Source organism: Neodiprion pinetum, chromosome 4, assembly GCF_021155775.2.
Source record: "Neodiprion pinetum isolate iyNeoPine1 chromosome 4, iyNeoPine1.2, whole genome shotgun sequence".
NCBI lineage: Eukaryota > Metazoa > Arthropoda > Insecta > Hymenoptera > Diprionidae > Neodiprion > Neodiprion pinetum.
In genome coordinates this window covers 27,840,003-27,852,816 of record NC_060235.2, presented here as the reverse complement: position 1 = coordinate 27,852,816, position 12,814 = coordinate 27,840,003, and the positions used below count along the sequence as shown (strand labels likewise).

At 37.5% G+C, this 12,814-nt stretch overlaps 1 protein-coding gene and 6 non-coding genes across 7 annotated transcripts in view; 4 read left to right on the top strand and 3 right to left on the bottom strand.

The window, feature by feature from the left end:
* The window catches only part of LOC124216101 (uncharacterized), a 138,286-nt gene that overhangs the window by 20,821 nt on the left and 104,651 nt on the right, over positions 1-12,814 (top strand). The window lies entirely within an intron of this gene.
* Positions 4,426-4,507, top strand: TRNAS-GCU (transfer RNA serine (anticodon GCU)). The gene has a single exon. It is a non-coding gene; the product is annotated as a tRNA-Ser (tRNA).
* TRNAS-GCU (transfer RNA serine (anticodon GCU)) lies at positions 5,200-5,281 on the top strand. The gene has a single exon. It is a non-coding gene; the product is annotated as a tRNA-Ser (tRNA).
* Positions 6,186-6,258, top strand: TRNAK-CUU (transfer RNA lysine (anticodon CUU)). The gene has a single exon. It is a non-coding gene; the product is annotated as a tRNA-Lys (tRNA).
* Positions 6,569-6,642, bottom strand: TRNAN-GUU (transfer RNA asparagine (anticodon GUU)). The gene has a single exon. It is a non-coding gene; the product is annotated as a tRNA-Asn (tRNA).
* Positions 8,087-8,210, bottom strand: LOC124218337 (U5 spliceosomal RNA). The gene has a single exon (XR_006883038.1). It is a non-coding gene; the product is annotated as a U5 spliceosomal RNA (small nuclear RNA).
* Positions 8,925-9,047, bottom strand: LOC124218336 (U5 spliceosomal RNA). Its single transcript, XR_006883037.1, has one exon. It is a non-coding gene; the product is annotated as a U5 spliceosomal RNA (small nuclear RNA).

The following is a 12,814-nucleotide window of genomic DNA, read 5'->3' as shown; positions in this document are numbered from 1 at the left end:
CGGGTGACTATGAAAAATTGAATTTTTCTCAGTGGCCGAAATCACTTCACTTCGCTATTGCTTTCACATCGCGAACTGTTCGTACCTAGTCGAGCAAACGTAGCGCTCAAAGTTCCACGACTATGCGCCACCGTTTATCGTCGAAAATTGGTAGACAGTAGACCTAAATTCGATTAAGCCAAGCTATGCCTGCGGCGACTGAAGCATCGGGCTCAAATAATTACTCAGGTACCCGCTATCTCATCAACGTCGAATTTACCCCGAACAATGAGGACCTTTCAAGGGTCGAGCTACTATTTGGAAACTCCATTTCCAGACCCGTACGAACCGGAGGATTTTCCGCCCAATCCCATTTTAGTCTTCTTGCTAGGATTTCTGGATCTTTGCGCTGTGGGTCCGATTCGTTTTTTGGTCTTTCCATGACTGTCCTCGATGTAATGTAATGGATGGTCACAGATGAAAATTACGTTTGGCAAACCCACACTGAGTGGATTATATGTATATCAGGATGGCTCATTTTTTTACTTTTTTTTTCGTAAGGTGCTACTAGAAAAATTTGCGAAAAATGTTGAAAAACGATGTCGTAAAACCTGGAGGAGGTAGGAAAATATTTATAGGTCGCTACCAATTTTGAAATATTATTTTATTTATTTTTATGTGTACACCTTACGGACTTGTATTATATATATATATATATACTTATATTAGTTAATTTTTTTCGTATCATGGACCGATTAATCACTGTTCATCAAAATCAGTAACGAAAACGAAAAAGGGACATTAAGGTGATGTGATACTCCGCTTTCGGTAAGAAAAACTGTTGTCCAAATTTCTTCGAGACGATTAATCTTTCGGATAAAAGACGCGAACAGCCAACTGCGGAATTGTTGGGCGCAGTTTGATGTTGCTTGGTGGATGATTAATCGGACCTCGATACGAAAAAAATAAACTAATATATGTATACAAGTCTGTAAGGTGTACATATAAAAATATGTAAAAAATATTTCAATAATTGGTAGTGATCTATAAATATTTTTCTACCTCCTCCAGGTTTTAGGATAATTTGTTTTTTTCAATATTAGTCACAAACTTTTTGATCAGCACTTTAAAAAAAAAAAGTTTCCAAATGAGCCACTCTAATGTATATCTATCATTCACACTTGCGCACTAGGAATTCATCATAGCTTGGCTAAAGCCATCGTCTCGGAATCTTAAGTATCATATAAGTTTGTTCAAGATCTAATGATGAGAAGTTGATGTAGCAGTGCGCTTAATCGATATTCGAACGCGAAACTAATGAAGAACAATTAGCGTCAATCTAAGTCATTTGGCTGTCGGTTTCTCCTGCCGTGAATTTTTATCGTGCGGTATAAAACTTATCCGGTCCATTTTGCATGCCGTTGAAACGCGTTATGCAACCCAAGACGAATCTGCTGCTGCTGTTTTTCTTTCATCAACTAGGCCAACGAGAGCTTATTACACTTTTCCCACTTCTGTAAATACTGTCAGATGTCAAGGCTTTATTTTTAACCTGCGCGTAAGTATCGTGTAACGAAGTGACGCAATGAACCTTCCGAAAGAGTCGTAGATGTTTCTTATTTGTACTATAAAACAGCAGTGTCAACTTTTATCTTTTCCCCCGGTGTTGAAACGTCGATTTTACAAGTCGAACAACCAATATAGTTAGTGCCAAAATCTCAATCGGATATAAAGCTTGTGGGTTTCACCCTTTCGCAAGTAAGAAATTCCAAAACTCCGAATCTTGGAAGACCGCGGATCATCAACGACTTCCTACAATAATTCATTGATTCTAAAGCGACTGAAGTTTCCTAAGCAACAATTTCACAAAGACGGACAAGCTGAGAAAGCAAAAAATTACGAAATCCACTGACGCAACTGGTCAAGCAACGAGACATGTCATTCGACGAAAAAGAGGAGCAGACAGCCCGTTGATCCCTGATTCAAAGTCGGGTCCATACGAAGATGAGATCGATGGTATTCGGGGCACGTGTTGCACCGAAGAGCGGCAAAAAGGAAAAGGACGAGACAGTTGAAGAGCTTGTAACGCTGACGCTTCAGTTTCCTGACCTCCTGAAGAACCTGAAATGACAGGTGTGAACGTATCCACCAGCAGACGTGATTTCGAGAACTGTAGCGTAAGCAGCATTATGTTGAATTCGCCAAATATGAGGAGAGAAATGTCGTTTGAAACCAAAAAAAAATGATCGGAACAACAATTTAGGTTATCGGTGTACAGACCATTTGGCGTAACGTTTGATTTCCTGCTTTGCCTATTTATTTGATTTCATCTCGTAGATTTCAGAACAACCTAAAATCGTTACAGTTTGTACGCACGTTAAACAATTTGCGTTATGGGAATACTAATTGCCTAATCGAAAACCAGATCTATGAAGAAAAAAAAATTTTATATCCAATAGCTATAACCATCAGCGAGGAATTTAAATGAGTTTCGTGAGATAATAAACGCATTATGTTACGAAAAAATTATACTCTCGGCATGTTAATTATACTTTATTAAATTTGTAGTATGCAAAACTATAAAGAGAGCGAGTAAGTGCCGCCACATACTTTATCAGATAACAGTGAAATTTGCATGAGAAATCTAGAAAGATTGGGGAAAAAGGTATTGCAAATATCGTCGTGTTTACACAGCTGTTTCAGCCTCGTTAGCATCCTTGACATGTGTATAACGTTTGATGCCAGTGATTGAGAACGAGTTTTTTAACCTACACATGCACACTGCACGTTACAACTGCAGTGTTTATACATGCAGACATGCACTACACTCAAGTACCATTGCCGCTACTTAAGCTTATCGCTATGCAAACATATGTTCTTATCAAGGGCGTAACAGAAAAATCACCAGCTGTTGCAACCGCGTTTCAACCAATCTATACTGTACATTCTAGTTTGTGTACGATTGTCGATAGTTGAGCGGTGAACCGTTGAATTGAACAAATTTCCAAGTAGTATAAACAGCAATTCGGATATTATTGCAGGGACTGGCAATGAATATGCGTAAAATGGCTGAAAAATCCGCACATTGAGCATTCGTCAAATTAATGTATTCTTCAGCTACAACATTTTTTACGTCAGCAAAAAAATAAAAAGTATTGGAATTATAAAAATTTTGAATATCAGTGTTATATTTCGAATCACTTCGAAATGATGAAAAATCTACTAGATTCTTTCGATTTTTTACTCTACGACGATTTCTTTTATTCAGAAGATTATTCCATTCAATGTGACTGAAATACTTTTTTTCTGTCTTGTTGGCACTGTTGAATATAATTTGACGACACTGCGCCGATATACGTAGCTTATAACCAGCAAATGGCAATATTGAATTGGCCATTTAAATAATACAAAATTTCACATAATACCACAACGCGGTTGTTCTATTTGATGATTGAAAAATACACTCGATGAAAAATGACCTACCAATTTTTTACGGTTTTCAAGCTTGAGTGAGAACCCACAAAATTGAAGATGCGTAGAGTTCACAGGCCAGACTCATATATTTTGAAATAGAAAAATCATAGCAGTGGTTTTAGAACTAGGTCTGAAATCAACCAGCTTTAATTTTATTGAAAACAACTTTAACTGATATAGCCTGTAATTTTGTTCGACTGAAATGTCATTACAAGTGTGCCTGTCAGCATCAGTATTGATATTTCTTAAACAAATGGAATGTTCGACTGTTTCATGTATCAATTGCATCTTTGTAGATTCAAGTGGCCATGTCTGAGTAGATATACCTGATTATAAAAATGCAATTATGGAGCCTTACAACACGTATTATAAATTATAATGTGATTTAAATTCTGAATGATTTACATCACGAAATTTTCTTACAGAATGTTGCAAGGTCGTGTTAGATTGATATTTGGAAACTCTACGTACCGAGGTCTGAATAGCTATTTCTTCGCTGCGAACCGCTAACATATTCTCAAGAATAAAAGACTGAAAAGCCATTCCACACGCAATGATGTCGTTAGGATACCAATTCTTCAGTTATGACATGCAATTTTACCGAATTACTACCGGTTCCTGCTACTAATCATATCGGCCTTACAGCCATCATAACACAATCGCCTTAGAAATCACTGCAATATTTACTGCCAGAGCCATTGATGTATGAATGTATACTTTGAATCACTGGAATGGATTATAAACAAAAGGAAAACAAGTGGAAATGGCAGATCCGATATTTTTTATGCATGATCGACGAGTCGACGAAGTGAAAAACGACGGCGATATTGAATTCTCATTTCCAAATATTTACCCGGCGGGCAAACACGGTTTAATGTTGATATTATGAGTAATCGATGTTTTTGAGCTAAAGGTGATAAAGAGAGTGAATCGAAAGTACGGCGGCCATTTTGAGATGTCATTGGATAAGAAGACGAGGTGGCCGAGAGGTTAAGGCGTTGGACTGCTAATCCAATGTGCTCTGCACGCATGGGTTCGAATCCCATCCTCGTCGAATTCTTTTTTATTGCTTTATCATTCTTCCAAATTGAAAATACATCATGTCATGGGGCGGGGTTGAAGTTTCGAAGACCCCTGATTTCGAATTATTTATTGGTCAAACTTGACGTAAAGAAATCAAACTTTTACGCAACAAGAATGTTTCGAATAGTCGGAAACGCGACGGCTCAAAGTTCCAAAAATTCAAGTTACGATGGAGGGAAGTTCCGAAAAGTAAACTTTCGATAGAGCAAAATTCCGAAAAAGACAGTTTCGATAGAGTAAAATTCGGAATATCAAGATATACTCACACAGAGAAGTTCACTCAACGAATGGGCGTAAAAAATCAGAAAAACCGAAAATCGGTATGACCAGGATTCCGAACGTAAAAATATCAAAAATTCAAAATAAACAAAGATCAAAGTAGTGAAATTTCACCAAGCTAGAAATTTAAAGAACTGAAAATTTTCGACCATTCAGAATTTCGATGTTTAAAATTTTTTAATTTTCTCACTTTCTCACTTTTGGAACTTGATTTTTTATGCCCTTTCGTCATTTTGTCCTTTCGGAACTTATCGAATTCGGATTTCCAACCGCGCTCCCATATCACGCTCTCACATTTTCAATTATCATTTCATTTGCTGATTGATGTGTAATAAAAATGAATCTAAAGTACGGCGGCCATTTTGAGATATCATTGTTCGACAAGACGAGGTGGCCGAGAGGTTAAGGCGTTGGACTGCTAATCCAATGTGCTCTGCACGCGTGGGTTCGAATCCCATCCTCGTCGAATTTGGTTCTTGTCTTTTTTGTCATTCTTCCGAATTAGAAAATGCGTCGTACCATACTTTAACAATTTTAACCTCATTTCATTGGCTGATTAGTTTTACCATTACATCATTTGTTTACATTGCAACGATCTGCAAGTCACGGACCTCAACGTGTCAAGCAGTCGTCTCGTTCTCGAAAATTTCATCGATTTTTCCATATCCTTTTTATTAAATCTGTTTACGGATATATCAATTGTACAGTCTAAATATCGAAAGTTTCCAATTAAAAACAGTGGTCAATTGAAGGTTCAGAAGCTATAACTCATTGTAAAGACAAAGAAGTTCAATTTAACTGAAACTGTGTCGTCTCAGTGAGGAAACGAATGTTTAAAAGCACGTGTTGGCATTAAAAAATCTCCATTATCAATAATTTTGAAGTAATTAGATTATCGTGCAATTTTTTAATGAATATGGAATGGATTCTCTATAAATTCTCTAATCGGAAGACGAATTTTTCCAAAAATTTTTAGTTCATCAGGGGTTGTAATTGATAAATTTATCCCTCGTTCGAAAAAATTTTAACATTGTGAAAATTTAGTGCAAGGAATGCCTATGTACTTTGATAATCAAAATGACGCTTGATGCCTTCAAATTCTACAAATAACACAGTTCTGAGTTCGAGGAAGCAGAACAATCCTTGAACAACTAAATTTTCCTCATTTAATTTACCGTTTTAAGATTATTTTTGCAACAATTACTAGGGGTATTTAAAAACTAATCAATATACCTAATCTTTACTTTTTGAATATTGATTCGAATATTTCATTATTTGATGAATTTTTCCACAGAACGTTACATTGAATACATCTCAAATAATCTTGAATCATACAAGTTATACTAAATTTTATTACATGTACGTTAATAGCCCGGCTAGCTCAGTCGGTAGAGCATGAGACTCTTAATCTCAGGGTCGTGGGTTCGAGCCCCACGTTGGGCGAATTAATTTTTTGTCTTTCTTTTTATATTGCATTCGCACGATCAAGGAGACTTTTGAAACCAGGCGATCAAGATTTGACAAATTTAAATTCGTTATAAGAGAGAGATACTTTTCTGTCATGCATCATGCGAGCGTACGCTTCATACCAATCCGTCCATAGGCTATTGTATCGCAATCTAGCAGGCATATTTACGAAAAGGAAAAAACGACCGAACAAAAAATGAAACTTACCGTGCACTCGAATTTGCAGGTAGTTGGAATAAAGCTCGTCGCCGTCATTTACCGGTGTGCTTGATTTTTCAAAAATAAACGCCCCCGGGTGGGCTCGAACCACCAACCTTTCGGTTAACAGCCGAACGCGCTAGCCAATTGCGCCACGGAGGCCTCGAGGATGAGCTAGATAGGAATTTATATAATTCTACGTACGATAAATCTCTTGCTCATGCTGTTTCCAATTATAGTAATCTTTAGATTGGCGACCTGGCTCTTTTAGGAGTCAGCTAATAACTCGGAAACTCCACCGGACGTGTTGACTATTTATACACATAAATCATACTTTTATGAAATATCGAATTTCAAGGGAAAAATGCTGGCCCTCTGAAGGTTGAAGGAATTTATCGTAATTATGATTTTAAGTTTTCGTGTCAGGCTTCGGAATTATTTGTTCCCTGTCGTACTTCGAAGATCAATTCGACAGTGAAGACTTATGAAAACCCCAACGGTTTGCGTTGAAAACTTTGCACAGTCGGTTATAAAACCCAGCTAGAAAGTTTCGTGGCATAAAACGCGATCCACCCATTTTCACGAAAGTAGATAAATTCAAGGGGATTTCCTGTAATTGGAAGTATCCTCAAGTGAACTGAGTGATTAGTATACCTATAATAAAAACTCAAAAAATATCCCGCACTTCAGAATCTCGTCAGATTTGCCTTGTTTGCCATTCAGGCTATTTTCCTTATAATTTGCATTGCGAAAATGTTGTTTTTCGTTGCGAAATTGCTTTTGCTTACCTACGAACCGCCTGGAGGCTGAGTCGACTCGGAGCTTGAGCATCGTTCTTGTTGACGGATTGGTAAAATCAACAATCATTTTCCTTCGATTGCGCTCGGCGGAATCCTTTATACCTCGCTGGAATCCTTTATACCTCGCTGGAGTGGCGATAGATTGCTTCTACTCTGGGTGGGGCAGCAGTTACGCCTACTTACCTTCAACACGAATATACCCAACATCACTCGCTAGCAGCTCAGTAATCATTATTGCGAACACGACTTTCATTTCGGAATGTCTTATCACACAATCTCGAGCATTCAACGGTGGGGGTGACCTTTAGAGATGTAAGATTCACAAGAATCTATCCTAGGGCAGAAGTAAATATTTACATCGATCGAAAATATTCTTAATTTGCAATTTATCGAACAGTATTCGATTTCCTTGTTCCAGAGAAATTGCAATCAAGAGTCATCATTTTTTTTCGTAATTGACATATCACTCTAGATCACGCCAGGTCATGGTCTCTACAATGTGCAGATTGAGAAGAATCTATCGGTGGTGCTTCTTGGGTTTTATTATTTTCTGTTTAGCCACAATGCAAATATGATTTAATATAACACAATGAGTGCATTCACGAATAACTTTGAATACCGCCCGACTTCATGTCGATTTCTCAGTGGTAATCATCGCCATTAGGGTGTGCCAAATTACATGTGATCATAGGTAATCTGTACGCGTTGTAGAGATAGTTCGTACACGTGGTTCGGTGAAAGCTCGTGAAGCAATCCTTTACAGTAATCAGTCAAGCAGTTGAGTATTGTGTTTCAAATGTATTGCTGCCCTAGCGTATGCCAGGGTCTATCAAAAATTAGTCTTATAGACTCATCAAGTTGTTCCCCTCCACGGAAATCTTTAGTAAAAGGCGAAAGATTTATTCGTATATTGAAGGGAAACCAGAGTACCTATTGTCGCAGCTAGGCAGGTTGATATATGTATCGAGGCCATATATTTGTTGCGAGAGACAAAAGCTGCACTCAGCCTCTAGTGGCAGGCAGTAGCATTGTAGCCTGAGTGAGTCGGCTGCCTTACCGTGGTGCCAACAACGATTGCCGTGCCGCGTTTCTGTCATCCGGCATCCTACTTACCGATCGAAGATACCTACGTGGAGTATATGGCCCGTAAAGTTGTGAGATTGCGTCATGCTTACGAATAGGTTCATTCACGGTCAGTGGAGTATTACGATGGTAGATATACGTGCCTATGTCATAATATGCGAGCACTTGTGTTTGAGAACTGCAGTCCATTAGCTGTGATATTTTCGGGAATAACGACAGAATGAGTTGACAGATTACTCAAACAATGCAGAAAAATACTGAGAGATAAATTTTGTTGAAATTTTATCCAAGTAATCTGCAGTGTTATTACATTTGACTATTTGAATTTAATAATTCTAGATTTTTAGTGGTTCATATTCAGCTAATTTGAACGAAACTAAAAATAGTCGGAAGCAATTTGATTTTATTTCGAAATCAACTAATCAAGAACCTTGACGTTGAATCAATGTAGCAACATTTTCCGCTTCTCAGAGCGGAATTATAATAGTCAATTCTGCAAATATGGCCCAATTGGACTTCATGCCCCGATCAAGTTTGTAATTCTGTTTACCGTAATTTATAGTCCCAGTTTTCACGGGGACGCAAAAAAATTCGAGTTATAGACTCATCAAGTCGTTCCTCTCCACGGAAATCTTTAGTAAAAGGCGAAAGATTTATTCGTATGTTGAAGAGAAACCAGAGTAATTCGATATGTGAATCGTTCAGGACTAGGCATGATCGAGGTCTTACTTTTAAAGCGAGAAATTATGGGCTCGAAAGTCGCCTGGTGACGATTAATTGAACTAAGCGCAGTTAGCTCACAATCAGTCCCTACTACCTCCTGACGTCACCAGACCGTTACTGCAAACCCATTTATTCTACCTATCGCAAGGGCAAGGCGATCTGGTTAAGAACAAGGAAAAAAGAGATATCAGATAATGAGGTTTTCCGCGATCTATACATGTAAACATTCTGCGGCTGTTTATTATGCGCAATATTTTACTTTTGAAGTTATACTTCTTTAGGCGCGTTATGAAAAACTGATGAGAATGAAATTTCAAGATGCGCGCGCATCACTGTAACACAAAATTAACAGGATGAAGTTGCCCACTCAACCGAATTCATTAAGTCTCGAAACAAAGCTAAATATTTATCCACATGGTTTTAGTTTTTACAGTCACAACACGTGTTTTATTTTCATACAAGTGCGAATTATATATGTGGCAATTATTCAGTAGTGATTTAAATTGAATATTTGGATTAATATTATTTACTATTTGTGAATATTAGTGAAAAAATTGTGCTAAAATACTTTTTCAAGTGCTCCAATATAATTGAGGTTAGTTATCCGTATGTATTATTTATTGATATAAATTAAAATATCATTGTTTAATATAATTAATACTAAATATTATTAAATTATCAATGTTGAATATTTATTATTTAATGATGCCAAAGAAGTATAACTTCTCACGCGCGTACATAAGTACATGCACCCATTTTTTTTTTTTTATTTTGCAGCTTCTCAAACGAGATGTACAAAATTTAAAAATAAAAAATTAATTTTGCAGAAGCTTATGTGAATGAGTGTAAAATGGTCTTAAGAATGTTGCATGAATTATTCTGATTAACTGGTGATTCGCACTATTTTAATTTCTTCGAAAATAAATCTAACAGAATGCATTAACATAACATTAGTATAACACATTTTGGCCAACAACGAAAGGATGTGAAACTCCTCAATACCAAAAAAATTTAACAAGGTAAACTTAACATGAACTGAACATTGAATAAAAATTTTAATTTTGGTTATTATATTCGAAATTTGTGTACTTTGTTACCAAGACTGTCATATGTCTTGAGTTTTGCATGAAAAGTTCACATAATGAATCAATGATTTACAACTCATTTAATTTGTACCGTTGCGGAGTAACGAGAATCTTAATTTTCCTTCCACGTAGACTGCAGAAGACTTGTCAAATAAATTTCTTATTTTATTTGTACGTTGGAAATTCAATACTGCATTTTCATAAAAATAACCGAAGATACTAATTATTGAACAAGTGCAGAAATCAATTGAATAAGTGCAGAAAGCGTTATAGATACTTGCAGCACTCGTAAAAAGAAGCATCAGAGCCTGAAACTGCACAGTGTTGCACATCTACTTCACTATAAACGGATTGCCAACAATATGTGGGCTAAATCGAGCGACCTCCTGTACGGACCACCGGATGGATTCACCGATTCCATTAGATTTCCCTCAACTCATAAGCAACGTGCAGGAATATAATTTTTTTTTTATTAGCCTTCTTATGGGATCGACGTGGATCTCCTTTGCAAGCATCCAAGATATTTGAAAGTGAAACTCCTGGCGGAGGAAAAACGAAGCCAAGACAGGCAGCTGGACACACCCTTCCTACCCGAGAATTATCTGCGGCTCAGTAACGCCGCTAGTAGCTACCTATCCATTACTTCCTCACCTCAAACCCTCCCCTCGAATACGTGACAACCGAGTTGTAGACATAGACGTAAAAGTTAGGAGAAAATGGATGAACAGCAACGGGGGAATTTTCTTAGAATGCGTCAGCTTCTGTTGTTGTTTTAATGAGGTTGGGTTGGCCAGAAATCGATACTCTTTATCAATTTTATTACGAGACACTCGTACATTGCGTATAATTCATTTAACATATTATCGTATTCTTGAGCTACGAAGATCGCTTCAAAAGTACAATAACGAAGTTTCAACTTTATGGATTACATCGGATTTTGGAAAACTATCGGCTATCAACTGGCTTCGAATGCACCATAATACAGGCTCGCTTGGAAAGCATATTGCCTCGGAAAGGGTGGAGGAACGGTTCTCGTATATGGAAACGGATACAATTGACAATATATTGCAAAGCGTTGGAACGGGGAGCAGCCGGTCAGTGACTCGGTTTTAGTCACGTTCAGCAGACCGTCCCCGTACTCACATGGCGAAGTATAATGTACGCGTGTATGCGAATGAAAAGTGCTTTGAGGGTGACATAAAAGTTTGAAATTCAATTTCCTACACGCACTTCGTAACTTCGGAATTATGTAACTTTCAACGACCCATGGCCCAGTGCTTTGAAAGGTTTTCCAGAAAACACGCGTTTCGCATCTGTAATAAACATGACTAAAACGATGGTTCGATTTAAACAAAATTCGTCAAAATTACGGGTTTTTGCGGAATTCAAAAATAATCTTAAAATTACTGTTCAGAATATGAGAAATAGTTTGCACAACAGTTTCTTTTATTTGCAACATTGTAATTTTTCCGAGATAATTTATCAACTGTTGCACCCGAGTAAAACACAACGTTGAAATCGTTTTATAGCTGCCGTGATACGAAAATTATTCATTTACGAACTTGAAGCAAATAATGCGCATGAAGCAAATTATAGCGTTTTGGAAAAAAATCCTATTTATTATACGTTGCATAATAGATAAAATGCCTCGAGTGCTGCATCCAATATTTAAATCGAGACAGGGTGAGTGAAGTGGAGGCGTATTACCGCTTTTCAACCCATCGGTCAATTCGCTTTGAAAAATAAGTACGTATTCCGCAGTGGCGTTGTACATGCTGCACGACTCCTTTGATCCGAATCACTTTGCATTTTCACACTTCTACACACCTGCCTGTCTGCCTGGCAGCGAGCTCGTCTTTGAACACCCCATTTGTCCGAACCAACGCAACGCGATAGACGCCCAATGCTCCTATTCGCTTATACAGGGTGTCGTGATTTATTTTTTATACCATTTGCAATAATAACCAGAAAACTTACACGAACGTACCGTAAGGAACCTACAAGAAGCACTTTCTGAGTCAGGGAAGTTAGATTTTTACTCAGGTTTTGGAGAAACGTTTCATTTCATTTCAAAAGCGACTACAACGAATCGGTCTACCGTGAATCCATCCGTAAATCGGTAAAGTTGAAACAGTAATTATTGGCGAGCTAGATAAAGTCACATTAAAGATGCTGTAATGGTGAGAAAATAAAAGTGCGTTGGATGAAATGTAGCAATAGCATTTCAAAATACGTATAATAATATCCGCACAATACACTGCATTACTTGCCAACATTTTTGTTCAAGCGTCAAAACGGTCCTAGAGAATTTTTCTACACTGTATCAGAACGGTGAAATTGCAAAATGTTTACATAAGTTTATTCTAAGCATGTAAGATCGAAATCGTGAAAAATCAATTCAAAAGATCGATTGTTTATCCGTATAATTTCTGCTTTGCGTAAACTTGCCATTGCGTGATACGTGGGGTGAGGCTATCCGAATGAAATGCGAATTTCTATAATCTGGACGAATTGGAAAACCCTCGGAAATTGCCGAATAAAGGGATCCAGGAAGAACCACCCCTTATTGTTAGACGTAGCGGAGCGCAGACGCAGAGTTCCGACGTTCAGGCGGAGGTCGGTCTTTGAATAAAATGTAGCTTG